At 43.8% G+C, this 15,483-nt stretch overlaps 1 long non-coding RNA gene across 1 annotated transcript; it reads left to right on the forward strand.

Annotated features, from left to right (window-relative positions):
* The first annotated feature begins 8,278 nt into the window (after window positions 1-8,278).
* On the forward strand, window positions 8,279-12,004 carry LOC140000942 (uncharacterized). Its single transcript, XR_011806134.1, has 3 exons — window positions 8,279-9,521; window positions 9,722-10,746; window positions 11,180-12,004. It is a non-coding gene; the product is annotated as an uncharacterized lncRNA (long non-coding RNA).
* Window positions 12,005-15,483: the final 3,479 nt, after the last annotated feature.

Consider the following 15,483-nt stretch of genomic DNA (forward strand, 5'->3'; position numbering starts at 1 on the left):
CCCCATACCCCCGGCTCTGTCACAGCCCAACCGCGCCCCGTTCCCCCCTCACAGAGCCGGGGAAGGGGTGCTCGCAGCCGCCCCTCTCCTCAGGGCCGGCCGGGGGAGCGCCTCGCCTTCTCCCCGGGGGTCTCCCGTGGCCGCTTGGGGTCGCCTCCCGCAGCCGCCTCGCCCCCCTCTCCTCTCAGCCCCGCCACCTGCCTCCTCCTCCGCCGCCGCCGTTTTGTGTCTCTGGGAGTCGTCCGCTGCCGGCGGGGCGGGCGCTGAGCCGTCGCCGAGTCCCAGCTCCGCCGGCCGCCCGGGCCCTCGCCTCGCAGCCCGCGGCGCCCACTCGCATCCTCCCGGCGCCTCGCAGCCTCCCCGCCCCGTCCCCGGGAGGGTTTGAGAGCCGGGCAGGGCCGGGCAGGGCCGGGCAGCGGCGGGCAGCGGCGGGCCGCGGTGCCTCAGCCTCCCCCGGCAGGGAGCGGGGCGGAGCCGCTCCGCCCGGCAGGCGGCGGCCGGCCCGGCCCGGCTCGGCTCGCCTCGGCTCAGGGCATAAAGGCGCTGAGGGCGCCCGGCTCCCCGACCTCGGCTTCTTCTCCAGCCCCGAGTTCCCCTCAGGTGCCCGGTGCTGAGGGAGGAATGCCCTCCGGGGCTGGCTGGGACACCCCCAAAACCTTTGGAGAAAAAACAAACAAACAGCGAACAAACAAAAAACCCACCCCCAACCCCCTTTTTTTCCACCTCCAAGTTGAATAAAGAGGAGCTCTTCCTTCAGTACGTGTCCAGATATCTTAGTCTACGTTTTAACTCCCACTACGTACTTCTCTTCAATACGCTGTGTTTCCACATACCGCTGCTTTTAGCAATGTTTTTACCTCAGACGCTAAAAGTTGATCTTTTCCCCAAGTCAGAAAAAACAGAATGGGGCTTCTGGGAACCCTTAGTTGTGACAGCTGTTCATGTACAACCGAGATTTACGCCTTTATATATATTTAACTGTGAAGGTCTTCTTCTCTCCCGACTAATAACGGGGAGAAGTTTGCCCAAAACTTCGAAGAGCAAAAGTTTTGATGCCAGGAACGCTCCTGCTTCCTCGTTGCCTGTCATTCCCTTTTAAGTATGAAATTTTCCAGTTGCAATGCAATGAGCTGACTGTGGTTCCATAGGTAAAGATGCATTTAGGATACCAGGTTTTCAACATCGTCTTGAAGTGGATAAGAAGAAACACATTTTTGCCTCAGTGATATGTTTTTTTCCTCTCCTTTGCCTGGAGATGCAATGAAAGCTTCCTGTTGTCCGCTCAACACAGGCATCTTCTTCACGGTAGCTTTTTAAATACAGTGCTAACAACACAGCTCTTTGTTCCCTTCTGTACGTCTACTGAAACGCAGATTAGGTGCCAGGCGTAGGTCAGTCTTGGAAAAAGCTGCCACCCCTAATGTTATAAGTTAGACCACACAATTTTCTGGTCTATTGAAATTATTTTGTTAATCAAGTAAGCAGACACAAGCAAAACAGTGCTGGGTGGCTGGGGAGTCTCCGCTCCACCACAGCACGCAACTTCCCCTTTCCAGTGTCGCTGTTTTAGAGCATTCAAGTTCTGGCTTGTCGAGACTTGACCTGTCGACTTGTCGACTTGTCGAGACTTGTTCTGAGGCTGCGCAGTCTGTTGTTGGGGGTCGTTATTCTTCCTCCGGTGATCATGCGTTGTGCTTGTGTTCAGGTGGGGGCAAAATAGGATGTCTTGAGGTGGGTGGGTGGTATCTTACAAAATCCTTGTTTTAACAAGGATGTTTACCCAACCCCCCTTCCCCATTTGTCCCCATGTTACAATGCTGTGAGTTGTGAAACCTTATCTCCTCAGTAGATTCTTTAAATTCTCAAGGACAATGAACAAGCCCCTACTAATTTATCACAATCCCTCCTTTTTCTTTTTCTAACATATTTTGTTCATTGAATTTTTGCAATATTTTCTTGCTGAGCATCAAAGTTTCTGCGTCGTCCTCCTCCTGCTCAAGAGATTCATACTTAGCATACACAAGCATAAGATGAGCAGCTTCCAATTGTCTTTTCACAATTGCAATTACTCGATTGAATATACATGGTCCAAAAGTCAGTGTTAATATAAGTAACAACAAGGGCCCCGCTATGGTTGTTAGCAGTGTAGTAAGCTAAGGTGAGTAATTAAACCAGGATTCATACCAATTCTGAGGAGCCTCATTTTCCCTTTTGCGTTTTTCTGATCCTTCCCGCAATTTAGTCATTGTATCTCTTACCACCCCAGTATGATGTTTACCAGATGGTATTCAGCCACTGTGTGATGGGTATACATATACTCTTCAGTGTGGTATAGAATCCTTGGTATAATGACCACCTGTACACAAAAATTGTGAGATGTGTTAAACAATTTTAAAGATAGGCAAGGAGTGACTCTCAACAATGAACATACCCACCTAGTGTTATTTGCAGGAATTAATCATTTGTGTGTTTGGTACTTTTTTTTTTTTTTTCAGTGGCATGGCACAGATCATTTTTATCTCTTGGAACTGTGCCGATACATCTACCTTTTCCCATAACTTGAGTCAAAGTTATCCCAGTTTCCTGACCCCAACTGCACTTGGAAGGATTTGACTCGTTTGAATATTCAGACCTCCCCATATCTCCTATAGCTTCATAATATGGGGGCTTAACACTTACACATAGCCAGCACCCTTCAGTTATCTCAAGATTAGTTCGATTTAGTACCTGGAAACTAGCATTTATAACTTTCCACATACTACTCTCGGGTACAACCCCTTTCTTTTTTTTTTTTTTTTTTTTTTTCACAATGCTTGGAAGCAGTGTGGGTAAGGATAACTCTGTTGACTTATTAGAAAACACTGTAGTAGGTTGGGCAGTCCCAGGTATCTTTACAGTCTGGACAACCAAACCTTCCCCTAATAACTCTTTATTAGGCCCGACTACCTTGGAAGTCTCGGGTTTTTCCTTCTTTATTGGTATGAGTCCTCCCCTATCTGTTCCATGTTAGTAAAATCTGACATTTTTCCCTAGTACCCAGCTAGTATCGTCTGAGTTTGTTATATTTATATACAGAACCTTGCAAATTTCTTTATTTCCGTGGAAGGTTCCTGTATACCCTATACCATGCCCTCGCCACCTGTAACAAGGATCCAATTGTCGGTTACAACCTTGCAGCCCATATCCCACTTGTAAGAATTTATCCTGACCAGCCCCGAGTGTCCAGTCTGTAGCAATGGTTTCACACCCCCGGTATGCACAATAATACACATTCAGGCATTTACAGTACCCCTTTCCCAGGTTAGAACTTGGGCAGAAATAAAATCCCATATATTCCCAGCATCAGGGCCTCGAGATCAGCTGACATAGTGTAGAAGTAAAGCTTGGCCCCCCCCCGATGTTATCTGGGTTGCAATAACCTGTTGATCTTCGAATCGACTTAAAGTCCATTAAAAGGTTGGTGGGGGTGGTGTTGAGTCACTATGCAGGATGAAATCACTGCGAGAACCCCCAAATACCGATAGGAATGGCTGAGGCCCATTTCTTTCCCCACTTATTCACTCCTCTGCCTCACTCGTCAGTTGGGTTGCAGCCAACTACGAGGTTTTAGTTCTTCTCGGCAGCAGTAGTGTTCTTCAGGGGAGAGCCTCTACCTTAACCCACGGTACCTATCGAGTTCGTCGCAATGTGAGCTTCAGGTCTTTGTTTCCTGGAGCGATCTCCCACTTCTTGTCACAGATGGGTCCTTTAACACGGATGGCATGTGTCCATCCTTTCTCTGCAGTCCGGACGACTGTTTCTGTAGTAAGCAAAACAACATAGGGGCCTTCCCCATCGTGGTGTTAAAAAAAGTCTCTTTCCAAGTCTTAATTAGAATTGAGGGTGATCAAGTGGCAATTCCAAGTCATAGGGCATACCATACAGCATTTCAAAAGGAGAAATTCCTACATCAGTTCTGGGCTGTGTCCATATGTTTAACAGTGCAAGGGGTAAACATTTTACCCAAGAAGACTTAGTTTCCAGCATAAGTTTTGTTAGTTGTTTCTTAATTTCACCATTCATTCGCTCTACATTTCCAGAAGAGAAGGGGTGCCAGGGGCTGTGAAAATCCCACTCAATCTCTAAGGCCTGCTTTAATCCTTGCAGTAAAGCTTTACACCCATTCAGTCACGTGGTCAATTAGGACAAACAAGTAACTCAGTAAAGTCTACCTGTATACTTAGGAAAGGTCAAAGCCCTGGCTCCCGTCCCCCTCTAGATGGGTTACAGAAGACCTTTTTATTTACCTTTTGACATATAGTACATCCTCTGCATGTGTGTTTCCCTAAAGTATATATTCCTACACAGACATGCTTTCTTAGAACAACATCACACATTGCTTGCACCTCCCAATGACTCTTCTGATGTAAAACAGTTAATATTTGCCTCATTATCACTTTATTCAGCATTTCTCTCCCATCAGGGAGTATCGATTTTCCTTAAAATGATCCACATATTTGTAACATTAATACCTCCTTGGGAGGTTGTAATTGCTCCAAAATCTTTTTTTAGAATTTACCCAAATAGATAGGTGGCCCTGTATAGCCCTGAGGTAAAATTGTCCACCTATATTGTTGCTTCTGCCCCCATTTCAGGGTCTTTCCAGTCAGAGGTGAATATACATGTATGTTTGCTCTCAGGGCCAGAGAGCACTCCATTAATAACACTGTTATTCCAGTCTAACAATTTACTATTTGAATGCCCAATTTAATCATCAAATCCCTTCCCATCAAGTTAGTCCCTGCCTTGGATACATACAATAATTGTCCAGTGATCATTTTATCCCCTGGTCTCAGCTTAGTATTCCCCAAAAGTGGCACTGTTATCCCAGTCCCTTCTACCCCCATCACATTTAGGGTTTCATTAGTTAATTTAATCCCTGATACTTTACAAGTCAGTAATCACTTAGCTGCTCCAGTGTATTGGGTTTGATGGCAAGGTTCTGGGGGGGGGGGGGGGGTGATGGGTGTGGGGGTGGGAAACTGCAGTGGCAGCCCCCGTGAGAAAAACCCAGAAACCTCCCCGTGATAGATAAGGGACAATTTCATCTGGCCCCAAAGGGGCCCACTGCTGCCCAGAGCCAAGCCATAAGCAACACAGTCCGTGCCTCTGTGAGAGCACATCCACGAAAACAAACAAAGAAACAAACAAAAGCCTGCTGCTCAACAGCAGTTGGGAGAGCGAGAAACCCTCCCGCAGACACCAAAGTCAGTGCAGAAGGAGGGGGAGGAGGCGCTCCAGGCGCTGGAGCCGAAGCCCCCCTGCGGCCGCTGGAGAGGCCCCTGGTGGAGCAGGCTGTTCCCCCCTCCCCAATGCTTGGGAAACTGAACAAACACCACAGCAAATATACCAAAACTTCTAGACTGTTACTTTTTATAATGCCTACATCACCTTTCCCTGCTCATTCAATTTCAAATAGCTCTGTTAAATACTGCATGCCACACCTTTAACACCTTCAGCAACCCTTTTAACACTTCCTTTATCTTTCTCCAGCCTGTACTTTTCTAATACCAGCACCAAAGGCTCAGTCAGAGTCCAACTTAATTCCATACCTTTTCCCTCCAAGATACTGAAACAACATATCAATCAATATACCATATTTCATCCCATTTTTCTTCTTTCCACAAAAACAACATTGACTGTAATATGGTGTTATAATTAATAGTTCCATTTAGGGGCCACTCTGCTCCATCCTCTAGTTTATAAAGTGGCCACCACTGATTACAATATTTGATAAGAGTTCTTTTACTTTCTGTACCCTTTCACCCCACTATATCCCTCCAATGTGTTAGTATACATCCTAGAGGGCTTTTCCTCGGGATTTCTTTGCTTTGAACTTTTCCTATTGTAATCTACAGTGGTCAATATTCCACTGTTTTCCTAGAAGCTCTTTAGTAGTCAATCCCAATCCCTCCAAAATCCACAATATATAGATACACAAGTAAAATCAGACCACTGTAAATTAACTGCCTCTTGACAATTACACTGAGGACATTTAAACCTGATGAGCCGATAATATGCCTGGGCAAATTTTGTTCCCTTAGACATACACCTCAATGGCAGTCCTTATATTTACATATTTACATATTAACATATGTATAAAAGTGTACTTTAACAAAAATGCCCGGGCTTTTATATATATACAATATACAATGTACAGTTATTATTCCAGTTAGAATTATTCCTCAGCAGCTGCAAACATGCCAGTTGCCATTAAAGCTCGCTTACCCTCCTCCTGTCCTTTTCTTAAAATCTCAGACATCCCCAGAGTTAATGGGGATGGCCACATATTCCATTCCTGGCTGGGATCCCCCCATCACTATTTCTCGTAGGGGATATAATCCCTCCCTTAAAGCAGATTTCTGATTTCTTGCCCTGCTTCTGGTTACCGGCCCCTGTGTTTCATGATCCGATTCCGATTCTCCTGGATTAGCTAATTCGGGGAGTCCATTAAGGACAGGAGCTGTTAGTGCGGGCGGTGGAATGTAGAGTGGGGGCGGTGTTAGGACTTCTAAGTCCTTTCTCTTTTTATCCTGCCCTCCTTTTTCTTTTAGAGATGTAGATGCGTCCTCATATCTGAATTTATCCAGAGGTGCGCATACTCACTTTCGGACAATCTTTTCTACAAATTTCGGACAATCTTTTACTACTAACCAATCTATCACATCAATGGTTGTAATTGCAAGTCGACTGCTCCCAAAGCAGCAGGGAATGACACGATCCTCTTTGTAGGACAGCTGCTGCCACAGCAAAGCCACTGTTGCATTTCATTAGAGAAGCATTGCAGCAGCGCGGGGCACTGTAAAAAGGCTGCAGATCTTGTAGATACAGCTGTGCCAGCTGGAAAAGGAAGCACCCTTAGGTGATTACCTTTACCCACGTGTGCCATGCCTACAACTCTGCTGGCAGAACAGATTGCTCAAACGCCCAGAGCAAAGGTGGATTAGTTTGCTCAATCCTACCTTTAAATTCAGGGGTGGGTAAATAGCAAAGCGACTGCTTGTAGCAATCACCTCTCTCTCACACAGTCATTTCTATTACCAAAGATGCAGAGATGATAATCTCTGGCACAGCAACAGTGACAAGCTAGTGGCAGCACCTTCTTCCACTGCCACAGCTGTCCATTACCTGTGTGAGCCTGCAAGCATGTAGCTTTAGGGAGCAGCCATACCAAATGGAAATACTGCTGCCCCCTGGAAATAATGCTGCTTATCATCTTATCAGCAAACTCTGCCTCCCTCATGTATATATATATATATATACACACACACACACAATATAAGAAATTCTAATACTGCACTTTCAAGGAATTTCAGAAAAGTAGTCACTTCTCCATGGCTAGCTAGTTTACGTCAACCTGCTAACTTCAGGTTTAATATCATCACTGCAAGAAATAAAGATCCTTTTCAGGTTCTTAATACATCAAAGCATGAAAAAAAATCCCCAAATAAAAGCCCTCAAACCCATCATAAGAATTATGAATCATTAAAATGATATCCATAATAGTACTAGCAGGTTGTCAGTGTGGTATTTTAAAATTCAGCAAGGCCTTTTGTCTTAAACATTAGGCAAAGAATCTGTCTCCTAAACTACAGATGACCAGAAGCAAATGGTAGCCTACAGAAATCTCCATGAGGTGTGGAAACTAAACAGTCACAGTGCATTACAGGCTGAATTATTTCACTATCTGTATGTCCTTCCAATTAATTGTTTTAATTGGCATTGGTGAACAATGGGCTTAATTTGCAATTTTACATGACGCAGGAATATGTCCTATTTGAGCATTAAAAAAAAGCTGAAATTAGACATACTTTGAGCTCATAGCGATCCACAATAACTATGTAGTCTGTCTCTGTAGGGACTTGTACAGTGTTCTCATCACTTACCTGTTGTTGGTCTTCTTCCCAAGAACGTTCAGGAGTCACCGCTTGAAATGCCCAGGAATCTGGAAGGACACAGATTTCTTCAGTCAGGTTTTCTGTTTATCTAGAATACAGTCTCAGTGAAGTATCCTGTACCTGCCAAACAGTCTCTTTCTACAAATACAGAGACAGAATTGTTATCGTCTTCACTGAGAAATACTTGGCTTCTCCCTTCTTTCCAGCTAAAGTCACTGCTCCATAAAAATCAGAAACTAAGACAAAAAAAGCAAACAAAAATACCCACAAACAAACCAAAAGCACTAATGAAAAGCTTAATATTGGAAAAAAATAGTCATGTTGCCAATTCAGGGCTCAGAGTCTCAGAGCGCGTGGTGAAAGGTGACCCCCAGCTGGCTGCTGGAGGAAGCTGAGGCAGCGTTCAGCTCTAACCTTTGCCTTCTTGGCTGGCATCTTTGCACTCCTGCTGTCAGTGGGTGTTGAGTGTCCTTCCCCCCAGCCTCAGCACGTGCCCTCAGATGTAGGCAGCGTTTAGCAGCTAGAATTCACTCCAATATAAAGAGTACAAATCATGCGTTTTCTGCTTTTGCTTTGGAACTCTTAGCTTGAGGTTTTCCTGCAGGCCATGAGGTTTCTTGCAGCAGCAGGGATGAGTTCTGTTAGCAAGAGGCTGTTCTGTGCTTCGACTGTGGGAAGACAAATGGTTACCTGTGCACCGTGAAATAGAACTTGACACCTAGCACACCGCACTTGCAGCCTGTGGGGTGCTTTAACAAGCAGGTAAATCAGCAGAGGCTGTTTTGCAGCCGGGGTGATGCTGGGTGATTAAAAAGCAGGGGCAGAACAAGGAGTTTCTAGTGTTTGTTCTTGCTTGTCATCCGACTCTCCACTTCCACTGTTCGTTAGAAAAAAAAACAAAAAACAAACAACAAAAAACAAGGGGTAAGCATCTTAATATCTTTATTGTAAATGGAAGGCACAAAACAGACCAGCAACAGAGACTGTCCAAGAGAAATACTTGGTGCTTTATAAACAAACAAGGAAGTACCCTTAGGTAGGTGTGATAATCCTCCTCTAACGCGTTTTTGGAGTGCAAAAATAGATTTGTTCCTTTCTTGCTCTTCTCTCCAGGACAAAGGCAGAATAGCCAACTGCAAAGTTAGACCAGGGAGGTCAGTTTGTTCCATACTGAGAAAGACAAGCCTGTAAAACAAACTAGACAGATTTTCTTTGTGTTATTTGTCTTCCTTCAGCAAAGGCAAAGCTTATGCCACTTCTTGGTGTGTATTTCCAGAATTTGGGAAAAAGGCTTTGCTCTCTTTGAGAGACTGATAACTTGATTTGATTAACTGAAGAAAGCTGGAAAACTGTTCGTTCCTCATTATTTTTCACTTGTTACTTTCTTTAGGGTTACTTTTAAAAAGAAGATTTCACTGATCACAAGCCAGTAGAAGACTTTCAGCCCAAGCAAGGGTGAAGACAGCTCTCTCCAAGAGCAGAGGAAGTCCCTGTGGAGAGAAGCCGAGCTTGTTAGCAGAACTCGTCGGCATGTCTAAACAAGGAGACGATTGCTACTTCTATTTCTATTCTACCTGTACCAAGGTATGGCTGGCTTTCCTTTGCTTTGCTTTTTTTTCCCATTTTTTTCAGGAAGGAGTAGATTAGGAGGAGGAAGCATGCTGGTCTTTGGTTAACTTGAGAACCAGATAGATTCTGAATTCAGTTGTAGCAACATTAGGCAGCAGCATGGCCATTTTTGAGGCTGTACTCTGTTTTCCTTGTTGGTTTCCTTTTGGTTCCAGGGAGACAAATGTGCCTACCGCCACTGCGAAGCTGCTCTGGGCAATGAGACGGTCTGCAAGCTGTGGCAGGAGGGTCGTTGTTTCAGGAACGTCTGCCGATTCAGACACATGGAAATTGACGTGAGTGCCTAACGATGTGTTCTCAAAATCAATCAACAAAAGCATTTTTCAGTGCCGTAGGTGTACTGATTGTGCTTTTGCAGGATAGATTCGTTTGCTTCAAAATCATACTGGTTTCTGTTACCAAGAGAGGGGGTGGGAGGAAGCAGAGGGAAATAAAATCAATGCCTTAGGTGTGTCTTAGCAAGATATATATATATATATATTTTTATTAGATGCTGACAGTTTTCTCAACAGATGCAGAATAGCTGTTAAATAGACTGCTAAAACCTGCTGGAGCAGGGGGGTAATAAACAGGCTGTTCTATCGTCATGGGAGCAGGCTTGATAATGAACTCTCAGGTCTCTTCTGACCCACAGTCCTTCCGATAACGCTGTTCTAGCTGCCTGGGGTAGGAAGTGGGGAAAGTTAAAGGTGCAGAAGAACTAAGTCTCCAAGAAGTAGTTCTAGACAGGGTTAACCTAGGCAATTTCAGATGTTCTTTTTCCCTCTGAATAATGCTAGTATAATCCTAGGTGTATTAGTTTAACCCACCCTCAACTGGTGTCTGAGAGTGCCTGTCTTCTCTAACTGAATGATGACAAATCTAAATGTGCATAGTGGTTGCAGCTTATGCAAACTTTGTGAATATGCCCAGAAATACTCCACTGAACTGAGAACCTGATCTTTGGAATGATGTTTCAGCACTGTGTTGTGACAGCTGTCATGATCTGGAGCTGTGCATCTCTTTGCAAGCCTCACGTGCATGTTATCACGAGCTTTTCTTTCTTTCTGTCTTCAGAAAAAGCGCAGTGAGATTCCTTGCTACTGGGAGAAGCAGCCGGGAGGCTGTCAGAAAGCCAACTGTGCTTTTCATCATGCAAAGGGATGTTACATCGATGGACAATTCTTCCCACCAAGCAAGAGTGAGTTTAGGTCCTTTTTCTTGAAGCGCTGAAGACTTAATTTGGAGTATTACTTAGTGGGTGCCAATCCTGTAGGGGCCATCAGGTAACTGTTCATTTGTGAGTGCAGGAAAAGGTCTGCAGTCATAGGTGTACTGCACCGAGTGTACTGCTGGTGTTTGTTTTCTGCTTTCGTGCTCAGCTTCTCTTGGCTTTGTGTGATGTTTGCCTTGCAGTTTGCTTCCTGTTGTTTCATCTTTTGCTGGGTGGTAGGGAGATGTGTTGCTGTTCGAAGGGAAGTCATTGTTGACGGTGTAAACAGTGATGGGATGGGCAAAAGGAGATGATGAATTCATTGTCTATGCGGGTTATCTGCCTTTCCTACCACCTCTTTGCTAAATTGTGGTCAAAGTTTTAAACTGCCATATTACCGATGATCCTCCTCTTCCTCTAGCTACACTGCCAAGTCCGCCTGAGTCCGCGGACGATGATTTGAAAGTGGCTCAGATGTCACTGCAGCAAAAGAAACTTTCTGTCCAGTCAAATCCCTCTCCACAGCTAAGGGGGTGATGAAAGTGGAAAACTCTGAAAATGTCCCAAGCCCTACACACCCTTCAGTTGTAATCAATGCTGCAGATGATGATGAAGATGATGATGGTGAGCATGTTTTGGTTCTTGGAAGGAATTTGTGCTGTAAATGATTGTGTAGATCTTTGGTTCTTGAAGGAATCTGTGCTGTAAAGGAATGTAGAAATCACAGATGACCCGAGGTCTGACTAGCGATAGGGCAGGCAGTGTGGCCAGGTCACTGGTGGCTTTGTCCGGCAGTCAGTGGACAGAACCTGAAACGTTGGAGGAAAGCTTAGAACCACTCCTGGCTTTAGCTGGTCTGTTGTGTAAAGTTCTATGTGAAACTAGGAAGGAAATTTCTTTTTTCTGTCTGAAGAGCAATGTGTTGTGTAATAGTTAAAGCTGCAGAGAGAATCTAGAGAGTCCTAGATGTTTTGTCCTAGTGTATTCTACTTAGGAGTCCATCAGGTCAATGTAGCTCTTTAAAAAACAAAACAAAACAAAAGAGCAACAAAGTTTTTTATATGAAGCATGGGCTGAAGTGTCACTGCATGAGCTACGTAATCATGAACAATCTTGTCTATGCATAACTGAATAGATTTTTCCCCTTCAGACCAACTTTCTGAGGAAAAAGAAACTAAAACTCCCGTCCAGCAACCAGCTGCGGAAGGCAAAAATGGATTACGGGTGATTTCCACTCGCAAAGGCAGTTCTACTGCTACTAAACAAGGTATTCCAGCACCTTAGTAGGATAAATCAGAAGACCTTGACAGTTAACTCAAAAGCAGTGTGGTGTAAAAACACAACAAAATGTAGGGGTGCTGAATGGACTCGGTTATTTCCATGATCTCATTTCTGCCATGAATACCATCATGTGCCCATTGGGTCAGAAAGGTGAACTCCTTTTCTTTACTTTTGGAGAACAAAACAGGGCCACAGCATGGAGTTGAAATGGCTGCACGTGCAGCCTTGCAACCACTGTTGATAAGCCATATCTAACGATAGAGGGATCTAATATCGTGTAAATGGATTAAAATTAAAACTACATTTTTAAGCCTGAAGGATGAAAGGAGGGGCAAAATGCCCTTGGTTCTCTGGCTCTTTCACTTGTGAGGAGTGTTGACACGCTTTATTCTAAATACTTCAGAAAGTTGCTGAGCGCTAAGAAGCCTGAGGAGCTGTGGTCCTCAGTGAGTGCCTCTAAGCCAGTCTCATGAACTGTTTCCTATTTTCAGAGGGCAATCTGAATTTTGGAATAAAAACACTTGAGGAAATCAAATCTCAGAAGATGAAGGAAAAAAATAAGAGACACAGTGGTGAGTTAGTACAGTCAGTACTTTAGGTGTTAGCTGAGCATGTGTTTCGATGATAGATGGTGGCAAATAAGCATGTTAGTAATAGACACAAGGAGACAGCGTGTGGGAAGATGCTCTTTTCAAAGTTCTTGGAAATCTGTGGCTTTATTAGTTTAGTTGAAGATGGAAGTGGTTCAAGAGGAACTGAGTTGTGTTTTTGGGCTATTCAGCGTATTTTCCTTGAAACAGTAGATCACCGTATTTAAAGCTATGTGGTTATTCCACAAATGCTTGAAAGTCTGCTCCTAATGTCAGCCTAGAGTCCTAAATTGTGATGTGCTGCTCATTTCTTTGTGGTGTTTGAACATTTGCCAGTTAACTGTAAATTCATGCATGTATACAAAGTTGTACGCAGACCAGGAAGCTGCTGATGCTCCAACTGAGTTTCTGGGTGTGCATTACGCTCCTCTTAACATGTGTGTTGGGGGCTTACAGCAGTGCTTACAGTAGAGCTATTTGACCTGCAGTGTGGGTTAAGGTGGGTAACATAGAAAAGGGATTCGGTGTTACTGAAACACTGGATATGTTACTTTTATCATAGTTAGCTTTGTTACATCATGTCTAAAACTAGACTGAAGCTCTTCAGGGCATTGTCCTGTCTTCTGTTTCTGAGAAGTACTTAAATGCTTTAGGGAACTGAAGCTAGAAATACACCCTTTTGTTTCAGTCATTTCACAGTTTAGCTTTCTAAATGTCTCTTTGTTTATCAAGTCTTTAGGGTGGAGTAAGCTCTGTGTACTTACAAATTGCTGCATCAGACATGCTAAAGCAGTGTTCCATGTCATTAGTGGGACCGACTTGTCTTATCTGTTGTTTTAATATAAAAATCTGAAATAATCCATTCACGTATGCTGACATGGTTTGTAGAAAAGCATGACCTACAAATGAGTAAAGCACTAAATAAATAAATAAATAAATTACTACTTGCTAGAAATAACCATTGCTATAATGTTTCCTTAAAATTATATGGTACATGTATATAATGCTCATCTTCTGTTGGTGATGCATGAATCTGAGTAACAGGTACTTTTGGCTGCAGGAGCTGTGTTCACAACTCTTACTGCTTGGAGCAGACTGCACAGAGAGTTGCACTAACAGCCTGCTAGTGATATGCAGATCAGAACGTTTGGGAACTGGGTCATTTATGGGAGCTGTCAATCCATGCCATGATGGTGTTGCAAGTTGGATTATTGAGGGATCTTTTTGTAACGGGGTTACTTACTTCCTTGACACATTAGTGAAAGCCTTCTCTCAAGACTATGGCTCTTGCTAATACATGACACAAATGGAAACAATTTCAAATACTTGCCAGCAGGCTTTGCTTCCTTTTACCTTCATGCGGATTTTTCCTGTAGCCTATGTAGTAGGGAATATTGTGTTCAGATAAATAGGGTTTGGGCAACAGGCTGTTATTTACTTCCAATATTTTACCGCACTTCAAAACTCTTCCTTGAAAACTACTGTAGAAGTTGAAATGATGCTTCAGGTCATAGTTTGATCTGTGGAATTATGAAACTCCTTGTGGTATTTGATTAAGGAGGCATTGGGGAGGCATTGGGGAGGCAAGGACAATCCCCAGACAAGGACTGTATATCTCGAAACAAGACGCTGCAACTCAGGATAAGGAAGCGGTAGACAGACAGAGAAACAAATGGAAGGACTATGAATCTCAAAACTGGACATTGGAATTCATTATAAAGATACAACAACTGGAAGAATTAGCAACAACCAGCGCTTGCAATTAAGAAAAATGCCAACTCAGCAGATTCCTGACCAAAGGTGAAAAGTACACTGTGAGGAAGACTCGGGGTCTTCCTCCCAAAGACCCCTGCCCACATCCCAAAGACCCCTGCCCACAATTCTTGCGAGGCTCTACGCAGGTGCAAGGTGCCAAAAGGCTAATTAGCATGAGAAGCGAGGGAAGGCGGGGATAGGTAAGGAATATGTATAGGCGCTTGTAGAATATTGAGAGATTGATTGTATAAATTCAAGACTGCTTTCCGCCTTGGGTATGCACGATAGGTGGAGAGATCCCCTGTGCATCATCCAGCGCTGCAATAAAGACTATACCACTTAAAGGAATTCCGGCTTTGATCTTTGAATCATATTTGAACACTTTCTTTCTGTGATCAAAAAGCTTCCTTAAACACAGCCTCAAGCTCAATTACACCAGTGTGTTTTTAATTTTCTACGGCTGGTTATTTCTATAGCAATACAGAATAACACTGCTCATAATTCCTGAGGTGGGGGGAACTATACCAGCCTCTGAAAGGGTGCTAGCAAGCACCTCTAATTAGCTGAAAGCTTTTGAGGTATCAGCCCATTGTTTTTTCAGGGAGGGGGGAATGGGAGCCATACTTTGAAACTGAAGTGCTAGGTGCTTAATAAAATGGGTCTGCCAGAATTGTAGGTGTGGTGCTAAAATATGAAGCCTGGCATGGTGGTAGGCCTTGGTGAATCACTGGATCCATCTTTAGGTGTTGCAGAAGTGGGATAATTTGATCCTGCTGTAATATGAATAATATTGAAATGTCCTACCAACTGAATTAGCAATGTTAACAACTATCTGCGACTCAACTAGAAAATAACCTGCAATCTCATGTATTTGCAATTCACTTTATAAACTCATTGCCATCCATGATGATGATGATGATGTAGAAACACCGAATTCAGGAATAAGGTTTTGTAAATTGATATCATGTTGTCACTGTAGTATTTCAGTGAATTGGAACAGCAGAATTCCATGGGTAGTACTTGTTAAATGTACTTGTCAGCTGGGCTCTTAATTGCATGCCAACTACGATAAGACAGCAAAGGTATACTTACTGGTGTA

Source organism: Anas platyrhynchos, chromosome 35 (assembly GCF_047663525.1).
Source record: "Anas platyrhynchos isolate ZD024472 breed Pekin duck chromosome 35, IASCAAS_PekinDuck_T2T, whole genome shotgun sequence".
Lineage (NCBI taxonomy): Eukaryota > Metazoa > Chordata > Aves > Anseriformes > Anatidae > Anas > Anas platyrhynchos.